Genomic DNA, 22,444 nt, shown 5'->3' on the forward strand with positions numbered 1-22,444 from the left:
GAATATATTTCACACACAAAACTTTGTTTTGCTTACTTGGGAAAAGGATTAAAACCAAGTATATAAAATTTCTTGGTATCTTTAATGTATATTACACCCAAAGTAAAAAACTATCTACATATATATATATATATATATATATATATATATATATGTGTGTGTTTTTCCTTTTTCTAGTGTGATATAACTAGCTATAACATACACTTTCCCTCTAATAACTGGAATTGAATGTTCATGTTATTTTTTATTACAAAACAGTGATTTGGTAGTATGGCAAATAAGTGATTAAAAAATCAAATCAGAATATTCAAGATAATGTGCATGTATTTCTTGTATTTCTTTAGCATGGAATATATTAGATATGAGAGAAATGAACATAACTGTAAATGAAAATAAAGAATAAATGAATAAATAATGAAAAGAAACTGCAAAATGTAATCAAGCAGATAAGAATCTAATATTGCAGAAGAATAGTTTTTGTGGTCATACTATAATCATATTTTGTAAAATTTTATTTTGGCTTTGAAAGAATAAGTGATAACCATGAGGAGGAAGGCAAAAAATGGAATACAAGATAATTCCATTATACAAGGGTAGAGCTAGAACTGATGCAGTCAGTTATAATTAATTTTGAATTAATTATCAAAAGAATTAGCTGAACAGATTAAAGGAGATCTGAGAGAATTCATTTACTGGTTGGCAAATAAAAGGAAAAATGAATATGATAGGATAGCCTTAGTAAATACAGATGTCAGGAAAGTATACCAGTAAGGAAAGTAAGGTGTACCAAAGTGTTTACTTAATAACTCAGACAAACAGACATTATGACAGATCTGTTTGCTCTTCAGAAGCTGAGATGGAGATAAGTGTAAAAGATAGAGGGAGAAGAAGTAGAGATGCAAAAAATATTACTAGAGCTTGATGCAAACACAGCAGTGGGTTTGGATGAGATATCTGCACTTGTTAAATGAACATGCAGGAGAATTAGCTGTGTCCCCTGACTTGTTTAACTTGAGTCTCAACATGATTCTTAATGAGTTCGAAGGAGGACAAGATAATTCCATTATACAAGGGTAGAGCTAGAACTGATGCAGTCAGTTATAGACCAATCTATAACAGACTTTTTTAGGGAGGGTGGGGATGCTGTTAAGTGTACATGCAGACATCAGTGAGGCAGTTGAGTTTAAGAATGTGTATAATATGCCTGAGTTAGGACAAAGGATAACAAACCAAAATGGAATAGTTAGTATAAGGCATCAAAAATAGGGATTGGGCTAGGGGACTTTTGCGCTTTATGTACATTAATGCCAGAAGTATTAGGAATAAGGAGGAATTTTTGACCTTGGTTAGTTCTTCCTGGCCATAGGTTATTGGCATTAGTGAGACATGGCTAACAGAAGATGATATAGTTAGTGGGATAGAATGTGAGGGGGTAATAGTGTGTTCGACAGAGAGAAAAGAATTGGGGGAGGAGTATTATTGATGATAGCTGATGAACTGCAGCCAAAGAGAATAGAAGTTCAACTTCAGGATAGTGAAAATAGCACATTTGGGGGCTATCTGGTGTGAGATTGAGGTCAGCAGAACAAAATTTACAGTTGGGTGCTGCTGTAGACCAGGTGATGGAGACAGTATGCATAGGTAAATAGACTCAGTGAGTGGAGGACAGGTAATTATTAGGGGGTGATTTCAACTATGGTAACATTGATTGGAGGGAGAAAAGGATAAATGGGAGGAAGGAAATGAATTTTATGCAGTTACTAAGGGGATAACTACCCGAGACAGCATGTAATGGAATATACTAGGAGTTCAAGAGTGCTTGACCTAGTAATTGCAAATGAGAAATTGACTATTATGAATATGACCATATTGTCACCAATTGGTGAGAGTGATCATAAGGTCTTGACCTGGGAAGTGGATAAACGTGTGGAATGATTGGATGGTATACCAGCTCGAGTCTTACGTGAAGCGGCAAAGGAATTGTCAGTTCCCTTGACCATATTGTTTAATTTAAGTCTCAGCTCTGGATTAGTCCCAAGGGGGTGGAAAGAGGGAAAGATAGTTCCATTGCATAAAGGAGGTTCCAAGACCACTGTTGCAAATTACCGACCGATCAGCATATCAGGAATCGTTGTCAAGGATTTGGAGATATTAGTCAAGAGTGAAATATAGGAATGGATAGATGAAAATGGGATACTGTACAGGGGACAGCATGGTTTTGTGAAGGGTAGATCATGTCTCAGTCACTTGCTCACATTTTATAATACAGTGGCGGCTGAACTGGATAAGGGTAATGAATTTACAGTAATACTGCTGGACTTTGCTAAGGCTTTTAACAGGATACCACATGGAATTCTAATCAGTAAACTGCAGCACATAGGGATGGATATAGGGTTGGTGAGATGTATAGGAGGGTGATTGATGGAGAGATATTAGAGAGTAGTTTATTCAGGAGTGGAGTCCAAAAGAAGGCCTGTTATTAGTGGTGTGCAGCAGGGTTCTGTTCTTGGACCACTGCTATTTAATTTATTCATTAATGATATAGGAAGGGATCTGAGAGGAACTGTTCATTTATTTGCCGATGAAGTAAATTTGGGTAGAACAATAGTGAATGCACATGATATCAAAATTTTGCAGGATGAGTTGGATAGATTGGCAGTCTGTGCTAATGAGAATGGATTTCAGTTTAATGTAGCAAAGTGTAAGGTTATGCATTTTGGGATGAAAAAATTAGCAGCAGTATATCACATTGGTGGAACTGTACTCCAGGAGGTTGACGAAGTCAGAGATTTGAGTGTGTTAGTGGTTAGGGAGTTGAAGTTTAGTGGGCACATAGCAAAAGTGGCTAAATTAGTTCATCAGATCACTTGGTTACTGAAGAATACTTTGATAAGCAAGATAAAGAGATAAGCAAGTTATTGTTCCTCTTTATGAGCCTTGATAAGACCCCATCTTGACTACTGTGCCCAGATCTGGGCCCCTGGTTTTTTCTTGATGGGGAAGAGGTAGAGAGGATCCAGAGGCGAGTGACCAAGATGATAGCTGGTCTATGGAATGAACCTTACGAGAACAGATTGAAGATCTGTTGGTTACAGAAATTGGTTGATAGGCAGAAAAGGGTGATATGATTGAGACAATGAAATTAATGAAGGGTTTTTACAAGATTAATTCAGAGGAAATTGTAGTTAGCAAGCATGTTAGAACTAGGTTTTTTACTTGAAGAGTGGTGAATGAGTGGAATAAGCTGTCAGAGTTTGTTGTGGCTGAATAGTTGTTCTTGATATGATGTTTAGGGCCTCCCTCGATGAGTCTAAAGACTCCTTAGAGTTACCCGTAATAATAATATATTATGGAATAGGTCATTAGCCATACTGGTTTCACCTTTATTGAGGTCTCAATCCATGGAAACTAAATCAAAGAAGATACTAAGGTTAAATCAGTGCAGCAGTTATATTTTCCATATACAAGTAGCAAAATGGTCTCTCACAATATTTTTAAAACAGTCCAGATCAAAGATGGTTGTAGAAAGTTTTTACTTTGTACAAAGTATATTATACTTTTAAGAAATTACATTTTTGTTTTAATCCATTACCTACTAGACATAAGAAAACAAAATTTCCATAGGAAATACCTTCATGACCAGTATTTTTGTATACACCCTCTGTCCAAAAAGAAACCGAACTTTTGATAAGAAAATAAAACACAGGACAATTATAATTATTCAAATTATTTATTTCAATCAATATGGTCTCCTTCAGCTTTGATACAGCATTTGTCACAGTCAATTAATTCATTAGATGAGTTTTTTATATCGGTTTTTGGGATATTGTTGAGGGTCATGGTTACTGCCACTTGAACGTTTTGAATGGTGTTGTATCGCTTTCCTTTCATTGGCAGATGAAGTCGGGGGAAGAGAAAGAAGTCACAGGGTGCTAAATCAGGTAAGTATGGTGAGTGATCCAACACACAAACTTAATTTTGCTCAAAAACTGTCTCACAATGTTCGAACGATGAGATGGTGCATTATCGTGCAAAAGTGACCAGCTGCCTGCATCACAATATTCATGCTGTATGCGACAAATTCTCACTATTAATCGCTTCAAAACTTCGAGATAAAACTCACCATTGATCATTTGGCCAGGCAGAAGGAATTCTTTGTGGATAATGCCCTTGGAATCATAGAAACAAATCAGCATTGTCTTTACTTTTGACTTCTCCAAGCGACTTTTTTTCGGATGCCCCTCTTCTGGTGGTCTCCACTCAGCACTCTGGTGCTTTGTTTTGGGCTCATACTCAAAACACCATGTTTCATCACCAGTAACGATTGTTTCAAGGAAGTTTGAGTCCTTACGAGCGGTTTTGATGAGGTCCTTGCAGTGTTCAATTCGATACATTTTTTTTTGGTCGTCGGTCAACTTGTGTGGAACAAATCGCGAATTCAATTTATGGAGGCCCAAGCTCTCGGTCAAAATGTTGTGCACAGTTGATTGTGGAATCCCCAATTCATCTTCAATCAATCTCTTGGATGATTTCGTGTTTTCTTTGATGAAAGCATGCATTTTTTGGATGTTAACTTCGCTCAATCCAGTTTTTGTATGGCCTGACTTTTCGTTGTCCTCAAGCGTCTCACGACCACTTTGAAATCGCTTAAACCACTTGTAAACTTGAGTACGGGATAAGCATTCATCACCAAATGCTTTTTGAAGCATTTGATACGTTTCGGTAAAATTTTTACCAAGTTTAACACAAAAGTCAATTGCAGCAGCTCTCTCTGTTTGAAACTCATTTTCTGACTGTTCGTCAAAACACACTGTCACTCTTGGCACTATAACTCGGCTTCTAATGAAACAAACGTCATAAATAGTTGACACAACATTAATGAAGGTTGCTGCTTTCGACAACAACAAGATACAACAGGTGGCGCCACTAGCTTCTTCTATTTCGAAAAGTTTGGTTTCTTTTTGGACAGAGGGTATATAGTGACTGTTGTCATAGCTGTTGTGTGTTTTATTGCTGTAATTAATATTGTTAAACTGATTCAACAAAAGTAAGGTGTTTGCCTAATAAACTGTTACTACAGTAGCAGCTTATTAGTTGGCAGTTGGACTTTTTGCCTTATACTGAAAAAGTCTTTAGCATCAATCTTATAAAATCCCTTTTAATAACTTAAAGCTTCTATCATGTTCCTCATTTTCAAACTAATTTTTGAAGCCCACAGACCATCAGTTTATTCTCATACAGTGCATTCCATAGACCTGCCACAAATTTTGTAACTTGCCTTTGGTCCTCTTTACCACTTCTTCATCCCCCATGAAATCTGTGAATCCAGATCTATATGCAGAGTAGTCCAGATGTGGCCTTATTAAGCCTTGTATAGGGGGAACAATAACCTCTCTATCCATGCTTGTTAGTGTATTCTTTAATAGCCACATACTCTGATGTGCTGTTTTGGTTACCTTCACTGAATTTCTACTCTCGGTCTGCAATCAGCTTCCTGCATTTCAGTCTGTTCTATTATTATTACATGACAACTCCCTGGAGATGTCACGTAATAATAATACTGTCTGATCACAGATCCGAGATCCTAGTCTGGCAACTTGCCAAGAACAGTCAATATGGTACATATTTTGTGATCTATTCCCAAAATACATCACCTTACACTTGGCCACATTAAATTGTCAGATCATTTCCTCTCTCATTGATGTACAAATTAAACAACAAAGAACCAAGTACTGAGCCATGTGGTACATCACTGGTCACTTGCCTTCTCCTTGACTCAAGTCCTCCATGAACCTCTCTTTGATATCCATTCCCATTTGCTCCACTTTATATAATAAAGTTCTATGTGGAATCTTGTCAAATGCTTTTGCAAAGTCTAGCAATATGACTGATTAGCCATTTCCATTAAAAAGCGAGCAAATTACTAAGGCTAGACTTACCCCTTCACAAAACCATAACCTTCACATCCTGTCCTGAATTCTGCCTTTCACCCATTTCTCCAATACCTAAACCACCACTCCTGGGATGCTCATTGGCCTATAATTTTATACTTCTGTCTTGGAACCTCCTTTAATGCAATGGGACTATTTTGTTTCCTTTCTACTATAATCAGTGGTGAGCTTTAACAAAGGGCTCACACGAGCTCTTTGTTAATTTTTTCTCAAATTTGCAAGCCCCTTGTTCTTATTTACTTTTTTATTTTTTCAAAAAAAAAAATTTTTTTTTGAAACATATTAAGCGACAAACTCTACGGTAACCTAACAAAAATTAGTCTATTTGGCAGTGTATAGATTATTTGGAATTATTGTTTCAACTAATCTATAACGAATGCACCGAAGTTTGAAAATAAATAAGCACATACGCTATCTTCAACCTTCTCCCTTCTGGTAGCCAATCAATTAATAAAAGTTTTTGTGTGAAATATGTTTTTTTTTTTCTCTCGACGGTGCGAGCCCTTTGTTAAATTTCCATAGCTCAACTGACTATAATGGTACTTTCCCACTGCTGACATTTAAATTAAACAGTTGGTTAAAGGAGCTGATAATTCCCTTGCACATTCTCATAATAATCTCATATTATGAGAATTCTTATAATAAGGGTCAATATGTCATCTAATCCTATGCTTGTGTTCGTATCAAGGTTCTGCAATATCTTAAGCATCTCCATTTCTTCAACCTCTGTTCTTCTATCAGGTCAATGTTGCATCTGGTATTGCAGTGTCACCACCTAGATGGTACACCCCTTCAAAATGCTCACTAAGTAATTAATTATTTGGTTTGGTTTCTGTTACCTCTCCATTATCAGCACTTTTTAAAGTCATCATTCTATAGTCAATCTTCCTTTTACTGTGATCAGATCAGATCTTATGCAGTGATCAGATCCAACATTCTTGAACCTTGTGTCCCCTGCATTACATGTTGTCTCAGGTTGTGCTGGCTGGTCTGCCAAGTTGTTAGTGTATCCGCTCTCCAGCCAAAAGGCTGCGAAGTTTGAATCCCGCTGTGGTCATGGATTGTGATTGTCTGTGAAAATACTAGTGGTGGTGGGCAGTAGATGGCTTTGGTGTAGTTGGTGGATTGAGTGGTGGAGACAGAGTTGTAGAGTAGTTGCCCTCTCTCAATGAGTCTTTGGACTCCCTGGAGATGTCACGTAATAATAATACGGTCTGATCACAGATCCGAGATCCTAGTCTGGCAACTTGCCAAGAAGAGTCGATTCATGTTGAAGGGGAGAAAGAAATAAGGCGATATACGATTTTGTCATCAACATACAAAATCACGTGCTTTATACGTAAAATTTTCTAACTGTTATACAAGCAAAATAGTTACCACTTTATTGATTACCCTATTATTGGAATGGATTCTCCTTCTTCTGACATGTGCAGAAGTGTCGAAGGGTCTCATATCTGTGGGTGTACAGTAATTGTCTCTCAACAGCTGTATTTCCTTCCCTGCTTGTTGCCTATTCCTGCTCCCCCACTCTATGTCCCCATAGTTGAAATCCTCAATAATTACTCATCTTGTACTTATCATGTTAATTTGTGAGTGCATGTCATCTACATTTTCTCTTATACTTCCTGTATTATAGCAGCAGCATCCAATTACATATTTAGTCCTGTTGCCCTCTATCTCACACCAGATAGCCTCAGATGTCTAAATCCCTGTCTCACTGATATACTTCCACTCTTTTTGGCTTTAATTCCTGCTATCATTAGCAATCCCCCCTCCCCCCATCCTGTTCCTTGTGTCCTCTCCGAAGACACTATATCCCTTGCATTCTATTCCTGTGACCATGTCATCCTCTGTCAACCACATCTCACCAATGCCTATAACTTTAAGCCAATTTCTGCTAACCAATGCCAAAAACTCCTGACCCTTATTTTGAATACTTCTGGCATTAGTATACATAAACTGCAATATCCCGCGCCCCTTCATCCTGCAACCTCCCTTACACCTTGTGTAACTTGGACTACTAAAGTTAACAACCTGTGGTACTACATTTCATATCACATGATCACTCTCTCACTTCTAACCTCTAGGTTTGCCTGGATCCACACTTACCTGCATTTCCTTAAACATTCTAGTTTCCCTGACCTTGCACTTCTGAACTCTCACTGAACAACACTTTCTCTACACTTTTGACACCAAATCCATTTATATGCAAGCCATCCACTTTATATAAATCCTTCCTCCCATCAAACTCACTTCACAAACTCCACATCATTCCTCCTGCACAATCTTCACATCGACTCATTTGTGATCGTAGCTCTCCGTCTTAGATCACCTCTATCATGCTTTGGCAACAGACAACTTTTACTATCTCACTCTTCTTTTTTGGATGTGCTAGCAAGTCTTTCATGTCTTCCTGCACACCATGCTTATCACCTGTTAAATTATTTGTGCCATCCAAAATAAACATCTCTTTTACCTTAACTCAGTGCATCCTTACAGCATCACTGACATAATCTTAGCACCATGAAAACACAATTTTGTCACACTCTTTTCGAGAATTGCTCTTTTCAGTGAATCACCATACAAAACCTGATCTTTATTCTTACATTTTCACTCTTTCATGCTCTGCTTTCTCTTCCCCTTCTTTTGATTCTGTATCATACCATCAGCCAGGCGATTCTCCAACCACTCAATCTCACATTTTGTTATGTGGAGAACTCCACTTAAGTGTACTATCTTTTCCGTTACCATCTGGTCATTCTCTTCATTTTCCACCATGCTATTCATATAGTCACTCATACTGCTTGTAACATTAATTACTCCAATCAAATTATCATACATTTCATCTTTCAACTCGCTGCTATCATTCTTCTTCTTACTCTCTTCACACTTTTGGCATTTGCTCATAAGACACCTTCAACAAACACATTCTCCACTTTTGTTATCCTCTCATACATTTTGCACATAATCAGACACATTAAAATTGCCAGCCATTGTTTTGCATATCAGCACAATGACACATAATACAGTGTACAAGAAAATAAATATTAACCCTTTGAAAATGAGAAAATTAAGCACACTACCCTTACAGTTAATCAAACAAATGCTCATAAATATAATGTTGAAAAAAAAAGAATGACTTAACTATTGCAGTACTTCAAAAAAGAGCCAATCTTTCAGTATCGAAATTCACCATGTGAGCTCTCTTTTGCCCTCTCACAGCAACTTCTGACTTAAGGATTAAGTGCTGGGAGAATGTCTCATGTTGGAGGTTTAATGGTACTAACAGTACCATTAAACCTCCAACATGAGACATTAAGAGTACTAAGAAAGGATTAAAATCTGTTTTAATTCTTCCAATATTTTGTATTGGTCACTGAGACATCTTCAGGGAGTACAAATGAACATTTATATCACATGCAAAGGCATCACAATAATAAATGTAACATGTGGATGGATCTGACCATAAAGTCCGATCTATGTGGGGTGCTCTCAATGGGCAACTGTAAAATACCTCGGTTGAAACTTGGGATCTCCGAGGATTAATGTTTCCCAGATTTTTGGAAGTTTCTTTCTTAGTCAGTATTTATTTAAATTCAGTTGATTTCTGAGTACAGTTTCAGATTTCAAAAAAAAAAAAAAAAAAAAAAGTCTTATTTCTTTTTTAAATTTCCTGTGAATGGAGCATGGTATTCATGTTGAAAGTTATATTTGGTCTTTATTGACTGTAATTAACATAACAGATATTTGGATTATAAGACCATAGGTTTAATACATATATGTACAAATTCGTCAACTAGTTTCGCCTAGCAAAACTGACTAGCTTTGTCAAGACTAAATGGTGAAAAAAAACTAATAAATTGCAAAAAAAAACAAAAACAAAGGAATACAGTAACAGTTAGACAACAAAATTGGAAGGCACTGTGTGACATGGTATGCGTAAAGCGATATACTTCAGTTATTATTATAAATGCATTACATAGTTTTTGGCATACTGTAGTTCCACTAAACTTAATGAGTTAATAAGATTTTTCCATGTGTCCTTTAATATTATTCCTTGGTTTCTATTAAGGTTTTTTCCTGTTTGTAGGACCACTGCAGCTTCTTTAAATATTCGACATCTGTAATCTTCCTCCATGTATGGCATTGAGCTGTTATCCCATTCTGTAGCATGGTTTGAACCTTTTTTTTCACCGTTTAGTCTTGACAAAGATAGTTTTGCTAGCGAAACTAGTCGACAAATTTGTACATATATGTATTAAACGTATGGTCTTATAATTCAAATATCTGTTGTGTTAATTATGGAGCGTGGCATTTTTTTTTTTTTACATAAGATCCTGTGGATGGTATCCAGTACATTGTCTGCAAGACCCAGTTGATCATAGATGTATATAGATATATGTTTTGTGTTCATCTATGTGAATGGTAGCCGATCTAGCTGTCTGTCCAAAGTATGCCAACTTGCAGGAACAGGACACTTTATTTACTCCAGACACTGAGAGAAGATGGATTAATCTTTAGTGGAATGGATAAGAGTAGCAAGTTTCTGGTGGGGGCTTAACAAAGGTATTTTTTTAAGGACCTGACTGTTTTTTTTTTGTTTTTTTTTTGAATGTGCCCTGTTTCTGAAATCCTTCTGAAGAGAAGATCAAGGATTGGGGAGAGGGGGAGACTGATTAATTATTTTATTGATTCTGTAAGAACTGTAGTCATTAGACAGGAAGATATTGTGTATGTAGTTGAGTTCTTTATTCCAGTGCAATCTTGCTTTTAAGAAAGCGAGATTTCACTGGAATAAAGATAGTGGACTCTATTGGTTAGATTTTAATGATGCCATATTGTTGAGAGCGGGTGGTGGGAAAGTTTGTAGATGTATCTTCTTGTGTGATACAGTGAAGCAGAGGTTACCATTCAGAAGTCGTTCACTAAAGTGTCTAGGAAGGGTAGTAAACTGTTGTTAATTCCATTGTAAACTGGGTTCTTAGATGTAGACTATTGAGGTGACAGTGCAAGGAGTCTACTGTCTGGGTGATTAAACCAAATAGAGAACACATCATCTACATATCTTAGCCAAATAGACGATTTTAGGGGTACTGAGCATATGGCTCATCTTTTTAAAATTTTCCATGTAAAATGTGGCAAGTCAGGGTGAGAAAGGAGGAACCCATAGCAGTTCCCTCTATTTTTGTGTAAATTTTGTTCTTTCAAAAAAATATCCAGAGCTGGTGAATAAGAGATCTAGAATATCAGAAAGAAAAATGTTTTTTAAGACTGTTATGATATTGTTCAAGAGAATATTGGTGAACATTGAGGCGATGCCAAAGCTTACCAATATATTTGTATTTTTGAAAGTTAGATTTTCAATAAAGCTTTTAAAATAGAAATATATACAGAAAACCCACTTACACAGCAGATGCATCCACAAACTTTCCTTCTACCACCACACCCCTCTCAGCAGTATGGCATCATTAAAACTCTAACCAATAGAGCCTACAAATCTTCATTCAAGGTGAACCTCGCTTTCAAAAGAACCCAACCAAATACACTTTTCTATCCAATGGCTACAGCTTATACTTTTCATAACTGACATCATCCTTATGTACATGCTATTTCTTCCACATCATCCATTTTCTTATGAATCTCTTGCTTGATAAGATTACACATCCATTTTGCTCCTACTCTATTTATTCTTCAATCTTTCAGGACACATTCTGATATTGCACCATTTAAGTATTTTTTAAATGCTTTCCATGCACTGTCAGTATTCTTCCAATCCAGTAACTGATACCATTGTGCAGCTCAGTATACTCCTCAGTTGGTCATAATTTCCTGCTTTGGTTCAGCATGTAACCTTTCTTGAATGAAACATTCATAAATTTAACCACTTCCCAAGTGAGTACCTCATGATCACTGTCACCAGCTGAAGGAAGAATGGTTGTCTTTAATTGAAACACCCTCTGAGACTATAATCAAATTTAAAACTCTTTGACCTCAAGTTCCTGATATTACACATTACTTAAGAAAGTTGTCTCGCAACAGCTCAATAAATACACTTTCATTCTTCTCATGAGATTTTATTGCTATCCAGTCAATGTTTGGATAATTAAAGTTCTTCATTATGATTACTCTTTTTTGCACCCATTGTCTTTATTTGGTGATACATTTTTTCATCACTAGCCACCAATCCACCAGGTCTGTAACAAAACCTCGTTATGTATTTGATCTTTTTAGATTCCACCTCACACCAGATGGCTTCAAACTCACTGCCGTATGAAAAACGATTGCTAGTATTACAATGATTGGTCTCAACTCTAACTGGATTCATGTTATCAGATATCGTTAGTAGCACCCCCCCCCCTCCTGTCCTGTCCTGTCCTGTCTGTCCCTCCTAAAAATACTGTACCCTTTACACTTGATACCAGTTAGTATGTCTGATTCTGATAGCCAGGTCTCACTAATTCCTACAATCTTAGGTGCCAGCATAATGACCAAAGCAATGAATGCTACCCTTTTGTTTCAGATACTCCAAGCATTCATGTACAGATGTAATAAGCTACCTGCATGTTCTTTTGTATACTCTTGTCTGTAGTCTACATAGTATATGCTGGACAACTTGCAGATCTCTGCTCTTCTCTAGTGCCTTATATATGCAGACATCTTTGCACATTTTTGATGGGTCTGAACTGGACAAACACAAAGTCAAAATCGTTATCTCCTTTTAATCATTCTCATGATATTGCCCATTCATGTCTTAACACAATTCATGACATGGTTGCTCTTACACAAATATTCTGCAATCCTCCCATTATAATGTAGTTTCCGTGACTCTCTGTTAGATCTCATACCAGTTATTAATTTTTCAAGACTTCTGATACCAAATGTATTCAAGCGCATAACAACCCTCTTATACAAATCCAATCTTCCCTCAAACTCACTCTGCACATCCTAAACTCACATCCATTCTTTCTACACAGCCTACACATCGAAACATTTGCCTTCATACCCCTTTTTAATTAATTTTTGTCATATTGAGGTAATATACTTACAATTTTCACTTTCTCACTCTTCACTCTCACTCCTTCCAATAATCCTTTCATATCCTCTTTCATATTGAACTTATCGCTAATTAAGTACAATTATGATCTCATTTACTTTTCTGTTTTTCAATTGCATTTGCACATAGCAAGGAGATCAGAGTTTAGGAAAATGGCTACGTTGAATGTTTTTCCACTTAGTAATACTATAAATTAAAGATGCCAAGAAATTATATTCTTGGTTTAATCCTTTATCCAAGTGTAAGCAAACAAAGTAACTTCATGACTGGGCAACTCATATATTGAGGCTAATGACTTCACATTCTTTCCCGTCATCATCATCATCAAATTCCTGCCATGTACCCTCAAGGGATGTACAGGATATGATAGTACTACATGAAAAAAATTACATCATTACTAACTTCCTATCTACAATTTTCCTCCAAATCAGTCTGTTACCTATCAAGACTAAAACATTATCAGATCTTATATTTCTGTCATTTAAGGCACTTTGTACCGTATCAATCCACCTATATCTTGGTCTTCCTCTGGATCGTTTTACTGCCAACCTGGCAGAGAGCACTTGTTTTGCTAATCTTTCCTCACCCATTCTGTTTAAGTGACCATACCACCTGAGATTAGCTCTGCTAACGCATTCCTGGATGCTGACAATGTCAAGTTCTTTCCTAATATCCTCATTTTTAATATGATATTGCCATTGATGCCATCTGTTCATGCCTATAATCTTTCTCAGGACTCTCATATCTGTGGTCTCTAGTCTTTGGTCAAGTGTTTTACTTCTGACCCAGCTCTCAGATCCATAATTTAAAACTGGTTTGAACACTGTCTTGTATATACAGCTAATTTAGTGTTCCGACTAATTTCTCTCTTATTCCATATGAATTTATTCAATTGACTTCCCACCATACCAGCTTTGCTGATTCTGTTGTCTATTTCTATATTTGATTTACCATCTTCAATAAAAATCATGCCTAAGTAGCTGAAATGTTTTACTTGTTCCACCGGTTCTCCATTCACAACGCAGTTGACATTTTCAGTGATTCTGCCTATTTTCATTGTCTTTGTCTTTTTATTGCTGATGTTCATACCATATCTATTACAACAGTTATTCAATTTAGTCAGAGAATCTTGCAGACTTGTGGCAGATTTATTTAGAAGTATATCATCATCCGCATAAAGCAAAGAGCTGAAGTTAACATCTCCAATTTTGATATCATGTTTAATACCACTTTCCTTCATAATGTGATCCATATAGATAATGAATAACAGAGGGGATAATGTACATCCTTGTCTCACACCAGATTTAACATTAAACCATCTTCCTGTACTTCCTTCAATTCTAACTGCTGACTTACAACTCAAATAAAGACTAAGTATTGCTTGATATAATGCCCCATTGACACCATATAACTGTAGCGTATTGAATAGCTTCTCTCTTGGCGCCTTGTCATATGCCTTTTCCGAATCGACAAAACTTAAAATACAGATCTTTGTTATATTCCCATGCTTTCTCAACTATTTGTCGTAAATTGAAGATCTGATCCTGACAGCCTCTATTTGGCCTGAATCCAGCTTGTTCTTCACCCAGGTTTTTCTTCCACAATTCTTCTCAATCGTTTCTCAAGTATACTTGCATAGATCTTGCCAGGAACATTCAGTAGGGAAAACTGAATGTAATTCTCACATTCAGTTTTATTTCCCTTTTTATATATGGGTACTATGAGAGCTCTACTCCAATCATCGGGAATTCGCCCCTCTGTCCAGGCTTTCTGAACTATGCAGTGCAGCCACTGTAAGACTTTTATACCACCCTACTTCAGCATTTCTGGTCAAATATCATCTACTCCTGCTGCCTTTCCACATTTTAAGCCTTTGATGGTTTTTTCTACTTCAAGTATGGATATGTATTCCTGACTGCATGCCTGGTCAGTGTTTTTTACAACTGTGCTTTCATCACTGCTTGTTGTTGTTGTATCCCATAATGCAAAGCACATATCCTTATGGACATGTATAATGCTGCTATGTATTATGGGGGACCAGTTTTGACCTTTATCGAGGTCTCATCAGTGGGAGCCAGACCCAGAAGTGATACCAAGGTTGAAGTAATGCAGAAGTCACTAAGGCAATTGATGTGAAGTCATTAGCCTCTATGTATGATTTGCCCAGTCGTGAAGTTACTTCATGTGCAAACTTTGTTTGCTTGCACTGGGATAAAGGATTAAAACAAGAATAAAATTTCTTGGCATCTTTAATTTATACTGCAACCAAGTGGAAAAACTTTCAACATCTATCTCTATTCCAGAATATTTTAGTAATAAGGTGTGAAGCTTTTTGACTACTTGGAAATATAACTTCTGCATTACTTCAACCTTTCTATCACTTCTAGGTTTGGCTCCCACTAATGAGACCTTAATAAAGCTCAAAACTAGTTTCCCATAATGCATAGCATTATCCATAAGCAAGGTGACAACATTACCTCCAACTGGTAAAAGTAACCATGCTGTCTTGATTGGGAGATTGTAAAACATGAGGAATATTCCATCAAGAAGGGGTATTTGTGGAACTATAAGGCAGGTGATTATGACCCATGGCATAAAATACTGCACTACTACCCTGCAGTGTTTTATACCTTGGCATAAAATACTGCAGGGTAGTAGTGCTAGCGATATAGTTAAGGGTCATCTAGAGGAAGCAGTATTAAATTGTATACCTGTGAAGGTTGTCTGAAAAGTTCTCATCCCTCTACCATAGATGGCAACTTATCGGCAAGATTTTTTTTTTTTTTAATTGGTACATCTGTCATAATCATTTGAAATTGCAAGTCATTCTATCAAGTAGTTTGTTTTATACAGCTGTGTGGAGCAAAAGTGTTGTCTGTATCCCTTGAAATGGATAAAATTGAGTATTGTGCAGTTATAAAATTCTTTGTAAAAGAAGGTTTAATGCCAAAAGAAATACATTTGAAGTAGCAAACTATGGGCACTCTTCTCCTTAATTTTTGACAATTAAGAAATGGTCTGCTGAGTATAAACGTGGCTGTACCAGCCTTGAAGATGATCCACGTGAAGGATGCCCCAAAAAGTGTAACAACGCCAGAAATCATTGATCAAGTACACAATATGCTATTGGATGACCGGCGAGTCCAAGTTCATGAAATTGCTGAGACTATAGGCATTTCAAAAGAATGTGTAGGATATAATTTGCATGAAGAATTGCAAATGAAAAAGCTTTGTGCAAGATGGGTGCCAAGCTTGCTCACAGCAGATCAAAAATGCCCTCACATGCTTGGATCATTTTAACAAGAATAAAACTGATTTTGTGCATCAATTTATTACTATGGAAGACTTGGATTCACCATTACACACAGAATCCAAGCAGCAGTCAAAACAGCAGACAGAAGCCGGTTGTTCAGCACCAAAGAAGAAAAAGTCAGTTCCATCAGCAAGAAAGGTCATGGCATCAATGTTTTGGGATGCTAAGGGCATTTTGTTTATTAATTATCTTGAAAAGGGTAAAACAATAACCAGGGAATATTATTCCGATCTTTTAACCGAGTCTTTTCTCACAAAAAAAATTCGTGAGAAGAGACTCGGTTTGCAAAAGAAAAAAAATCATCTTTCATCAAGACAATGCACTTGCCCACAAAGGTGTTTTGGCAATGGGAAAATTAAGGGATCTGCACTATGAATTGTTGGAACATGCACCCTTTTCCCCAGATTTGGCTTCCTCTGACTTCTATTTCTTCTCAAAACTAGAACTCTTCCTTGCTGGTCAGTTTTCTTCAAATCATGAGGTGATTGCAGCTGTAGAGGGGTATTTTGCAGTTCTTATTGAAAACCACTACAGAGACAGAATAATGGAGCTGGAGCATCGCTGGAATAAATGTATTAGTCTTAAGGAGATTATGCTGGAAAATAAAAATAATTTTGAAATTATAAATTCGTTTTTTCATTGTTAGGCCGAGAACTTTTCAGACTACCCTCAGGCTAAGGAGGAGGATTAATTGGGTAGGAGTTAGATGGATGAGTAATATTATTAAGCACAAGTTGCAGAAGAAGAAAATGCTGTGAAGGGTATATAAAGAGAAAGGTGATCAACAAACTCATGAAGAGTACAAGACTCAGACAAGAAAAGTGACTAGCAGGTCTTATAAATCAAAGATAATTTATTAGTCAGTTTCGACGTTTCTGCCCTTTTAACAAATGTCCCAATCAATGACACAATTCTTCTCCTACAGAACAAATTTCTGCCCAACATTATGGCCCTCTTCTTCCACGTACTACGTTCCGGTTACTTCGTGTGGCAAAATAAATTTTACCTACAAAAAGAAGGTGCGGCCATGGGCTCACCACTATCCCCCCCCCCAATTGCTAACTTTTATATGGAAGCTTTTGAGCAAAGTGCTCTTGATTCCGTCACTCTAAAAAACTACAGTGTGGCTTAGATACGTTGACTATGTTTTCGTTATCTGGCCACATGGGTGACAAACATTAGACACATTTCTTAGCCACCTGAACAAATAACATGAACGCATACAATTTACTATCGAAATTGAAAATCAGAACTCACTCCCATTCCTGGATACACTGGTCACACATCTTCCTTCAGGCAGTCTATCCTTTACGGTCTACCGCAAATACTGGCCAATACATGCTAAATCATACCACCACCCATCACAAAAATATGGAGTCATTAACACCCTTAAAAACAGAGCTACAACAATTTGTTCTAATCAGCAAGCTCTTAAAGAAGAATTAAAAATTATTAGCAACACATTTATAAATAATGACTATAATAAAAATGCTATTAATAAATTTCTTCATAAAATTTCATCAAAAAAGAATTTAGGTTACAGTAAACCATAGCCATCCCATACATTAAAGGCTTATCAGAAAAAATCAACAGAAACCTACACCATTATAATCTCAATGCCACCTTTAACCACCTTACCGGCCGTTATGGATCAAATACGCATCAGCATAGGCTTCGTATCCATCATATATTTCATTGTTACAACAATGGTATTACAATTTTAATAAGCACTTCGCATCCATGATAACGTGAACGTCTATAGACGTCTTGGCCGGTAGCGTGGTTAAACCACTTACAAAATTAAAAAACATATTCAACTCCTCTAAGGATCCTCTCCTCCCATTGGCACATTCTGGAGTTTATTGCATCTACTGCACCTGTAACTTACCTTATATTGGTGAAACTGGATGTACAATCCCTATAATGGAAAAAAACACAAAAGATATATTAATATAACAATTTTGGTGAAGCAGGCCTCTCAGATCATGCTCTCAACACCTTACACCAAATTGTTTGGAAAAGTACCTGCTCTTTACACCATACAAAAACCTAAGAAAGAAAATTTAAAGAAGCCTGCGAAATTCTGATAAACCACTCTAATATCAACAATAATGGCTGCATGAAAATTCCAAGAATCTGGATGGCACATATTCAGCCTACTTAATACTTAGTATCTAGTATTTTAGGACTTTAAGCAACCTTCAGCTAGTATTGGAAACTATTCTATATCAGTTGGTTGAAATTTATATGTACAATCATGTTTTTAATATATATATATATTAAATTATATAAATTGCCAGCCTGGTTCGCCGAGTGGTTATCATATCTGCTCTCCAGCCAAAAGGCTGCGGGTTTGAATCCCACCATGAGCATGGATGTTTGTGATTGTCCGTGGAAATGCTAGTGGTGGGTGGTAGATTGCGTTGCTGTACTTTTAATTAGTTGTAGTTGGTGGATTGAATGGTGGAGACAGAGAGCTCTAGAGTAGGTGCTCTCCCTCAATGAGTCTTTGAACTCCCTGGAGGTGTAATATAATAATAATAATAATATATGTATATAAACATGTTGCTCTTTAGCCCAATGTAATGTTGTAAGCAATAGATAATAACAATAATAGGACTCTAGAGTTGATGTAGTCAAGGTTTTTTTTTTTTTAACACCGGAGGTTAGGCCAATAATTGTTATAATGGTTGGTCAGTAACTTTAGCAAACCGTGTGGATTGTAGTGCAGCTTGTTTCTCTGTATATAGTGTATTATGCTCCAGAAGATGACCTTGATATGAAGGAAGGTTGAAACATCGTCGAGTGTTGATTTTGGCTTATATTAAACTAATGTTTTACTCAAACACGGTAGTTGTCTCCATAATTTTCCAAAATGTATTCTGATCACTGTTTAAGCCTAAAAGAAAGGAAAAAATGATATTAGAAAGGCTGATAGGAGATTTTCAGTTGTTTTCTGATTATGCAAAGATAGGCAGAACAATCAGAGAGTCTACTGATATAGCATTTACTGGGTGATTTGAATACACTGGAAGTGTGGGCAAATGATAATGGCCATTAGTTCAATGTTAGTAAGTGTAAAGTGTATGCTCTTTGGCATGATGTGATATCCATATTATATTGGTGGAATTATGCTTGGTGTAACTGACAAGGCTAAGACCTTGGAGTTATGGTGGATAGAAAGTTGAAGTTCAAAGGTCACATAATAAAAATTACAAATACAACTCAGAGAATAATTGTGATGATGAAACGAACATTGACATGTAAGGATATGTAAGTCATTTGACCTCTTTACAAGGCATTGATATGACTTTCATCTGGACTACTGTGCACAGATTTGGTCTACTAGTTCCAAAAGGATAAATAAGCAGTGGAAAGGCTGCAAGAAGAGTTTCAAAGATGATATCGGGATTATGGAATGTAGATTATGAGGATAGATTGAGATTATGTGGACTGTAGACACTGGTAGACAGTAGAAAGAGGACGTGATATGATAGAGGTCTATAAACATGTGAGAGGACATTATAAGCTATTGTTGATAACATTTTTCATTATATGGAAGGTGGGGAGAGGACAATGGGACATCCATGTAAGTTAAGTTTGTCTACAGTTAAGAAAGTGTTATGAACTAGATTTTTCTCTCATCGAGTCATAAGTGAGTGGAACCTTTTGCCTATTGAAGTTGTGAGTACATCTAGTGTGAATGGAATTAAATTAAAAATCCCAAGAAATTGTATTCTTGTTTAATCTTTTGTCCAAGTGTAAGCAAACAAAGTTTGCGCATGAAGTTGTTTCATGACTAGCTACTTGTATATAGAAGCCTTCCCATAATACATAGGCTTATGCACACCCAAAAGGATGTGTGCTTTTCATTATGGGATACTACGGCAATTAATGTGATATCATTAACTTCTGTATACAAGTAGCCTAGTCATGAAGTAACTTCAAATGCACTTTTTTTTTTTTACACTTGGATCAAGGATTAAACAAGAATATAATTTCTTGGCATTTTTAACTTAAGTTAAAAACCAAGTGAAAAACCAGTTATAACAAAGTGAAAAAAACTTTCTACAACTTGCTCTAATCTAGAGTATTTTAATAATAAGATGCGATGCCTTTTCCCTTTTTGTATATGAGATGTATATGAATTCTGCTTCACAAAATGGCTACAAAATTCTTTGAAAATGTTTCTAATCTGCCCTAATCCACTCATCTGCCAAGTGGTTGACTACAGGGAGCACGATCCTTCAGAACAAATGCTCCCAAACCACATTTAACAGATAAGTTTTTTAAAACCCATTTCCAGAAGCCAGAAATGAGTGAACCAAAGGCTTAATAATATTCCAAATCTATTATGGTCTACCATATAGTGGTAGACTACAACAAATATCTCAAGATAAACATTCCAAAACACCATACTGAACAAGTAGTTTTTTTTTAAATAAATAAAGGACCACTGAACCATATGTTCAGTGACATTTTAATAATGTTTGTCTTTGGACTTGATTTCTGAGAGTAGAGTGGTTCTTCTTGGTGACAGGTTTTTGCCTGTCACTGAGTAGGGCCACCAATGAGTGTTTGATGAGTTTAGTCACTAAGTGAGATTTGGAGTGGTCTTGTAGATTACTCAGAGTTTTTGGAGAGAGAGAGAGGTACCCTAACAGTACCTCAATAAAGTTCGAAATCAATCTGGGTAGTGACCTCTTTCATAATGTAAAGTCATTAGCTTCTATATACAAGTAGTCTAGTCATGAAGTAACTTCACATACAAACTTTATTTGCATGCACTTGGATAAGGGATTAAACAAGAATATAATTTCTTGACATTTTAAATTTAATTTATAACCAAGTGAAAAACTTCCTTCTACAATGACTATGAATGAGTTTAAGAAAGGTATGAGAGCTGGTGTGGGTGATGAGTCCTTGACTCCCAGGAGGTCTAATGGTAATATTATTATTATTATTTTCTGTTGTGACTTTAGTTGACACAATGAATGCATTGATGTTTATGCTTTTCATCATATGTTTAAAATTAATTTTTTATTTAAAAAAAGAGTTATTTAAAATTGAATTCTGTACTAGGATAAAATAGAGCTGAAAAAGTAAAAAATTTTCTAGTCTTTTTTCAGTCGTATGGATTTTGAGCTTTATTGTAAGCTTTATTACTTCATCTTATTAAATGTTCATATAACATGAAAAATGAATTACTGTGTATTCATGATTACAGAAACAACAAAAATAGAAAATGGAAGACATAATTTAACTGGAAGATAATTTTGAGATTAAGAAAAGGTGATTTTACAGTATTCTCTGACTGTGTGTGTGATAAACCTACTTTCACATTTCTTTGCTCTTGAGCCTGTTTTAAAATTCTGATTAGATGCATAATTCATTGATAATTTAATAAAGTTATTATTTATATAACTATCAATGCATTTAATTTTTTGCTATTGAAATATTTAATCTTCTTGTAATAGATAATGTTACTAATATAATTTATTATAACCTATTAAGTAATGCAGTGCACATACTTTAATCTTATGACGGACTCTATTTGATTTACATTCAGCAGATATCAAATCAAATACTTTATTTTTTCAAAACAAATTTCAGCTTAGTACCATTTTAAAAATGAATCTATCTTCAGGGGTGCTTAAGGGTCAAAGCTGTATAACTGAGAGGAGACCTCCACATAGCCTTTAAAGGAATGCGGGGAACCGACCAGGGCTTCTGACCTAATGTCCAATCCTCACCTTCTCGTAGTGCACCCTGTTGGGTATCTACTTTGATACTGAATGAACGAGGATGAGCTGGCAATTTGGGATTTAGCCAACCAAATTGTATTCTTATTGGTTAAACCAAAATAAAAAATGATGGTACAACATGACAAAATTTCATGCCGGCTGGGGTGTTGCCCGGTTAAACAAGGCCCTCATTGTTTTCGCCAGGGAACCAGGGCGAACAGCGAAAAGTCAGCTACTGGAACAAATCTGAAAACAAACCCCAACTCAACATCACCAGAGTTAAAGATCGGTACTATCAACGTAAGAAGCCTGAATGGCAAAGAAATGGAGCTAGCTGAGGAATTAGATAAGTACCAGATCGACATAATAGGGGTGACTGAAA

General features: G+C 36.2%; 1 protein-coding gene across 4 annotated transcripts in view; it reads left to right on the forward strand.

The window, feature by feature from the left end:
• LOC150107542 (DNA ligase 3-like) overlaps positions 1–22,444 on the forward strand; it is a 505,727-nt gene that overhangs the window by 428,756 nt on the left and 54,527 nt on the right. The gene's annotated exons all lie outside the window — the stretch shown is intronic.

The sequence above is a fragment of the Typopeltis vanoorti genome, chromosome 4, assembly GCF_054136105.1.
Source record: "Typopeltis vanoorti isolate ZY-2024b chromosome 4, IOZ_Tvanoo_1.0, whole genome shotgun sequence".
NCBI classification, from domain to species: domain Eukaryota; kingdom Metazoa; phylum Arthropoda; class Arachnida; order Uropygi; family Thelyphonidae; genus Typopeltis; species Typopeltis vanoorti.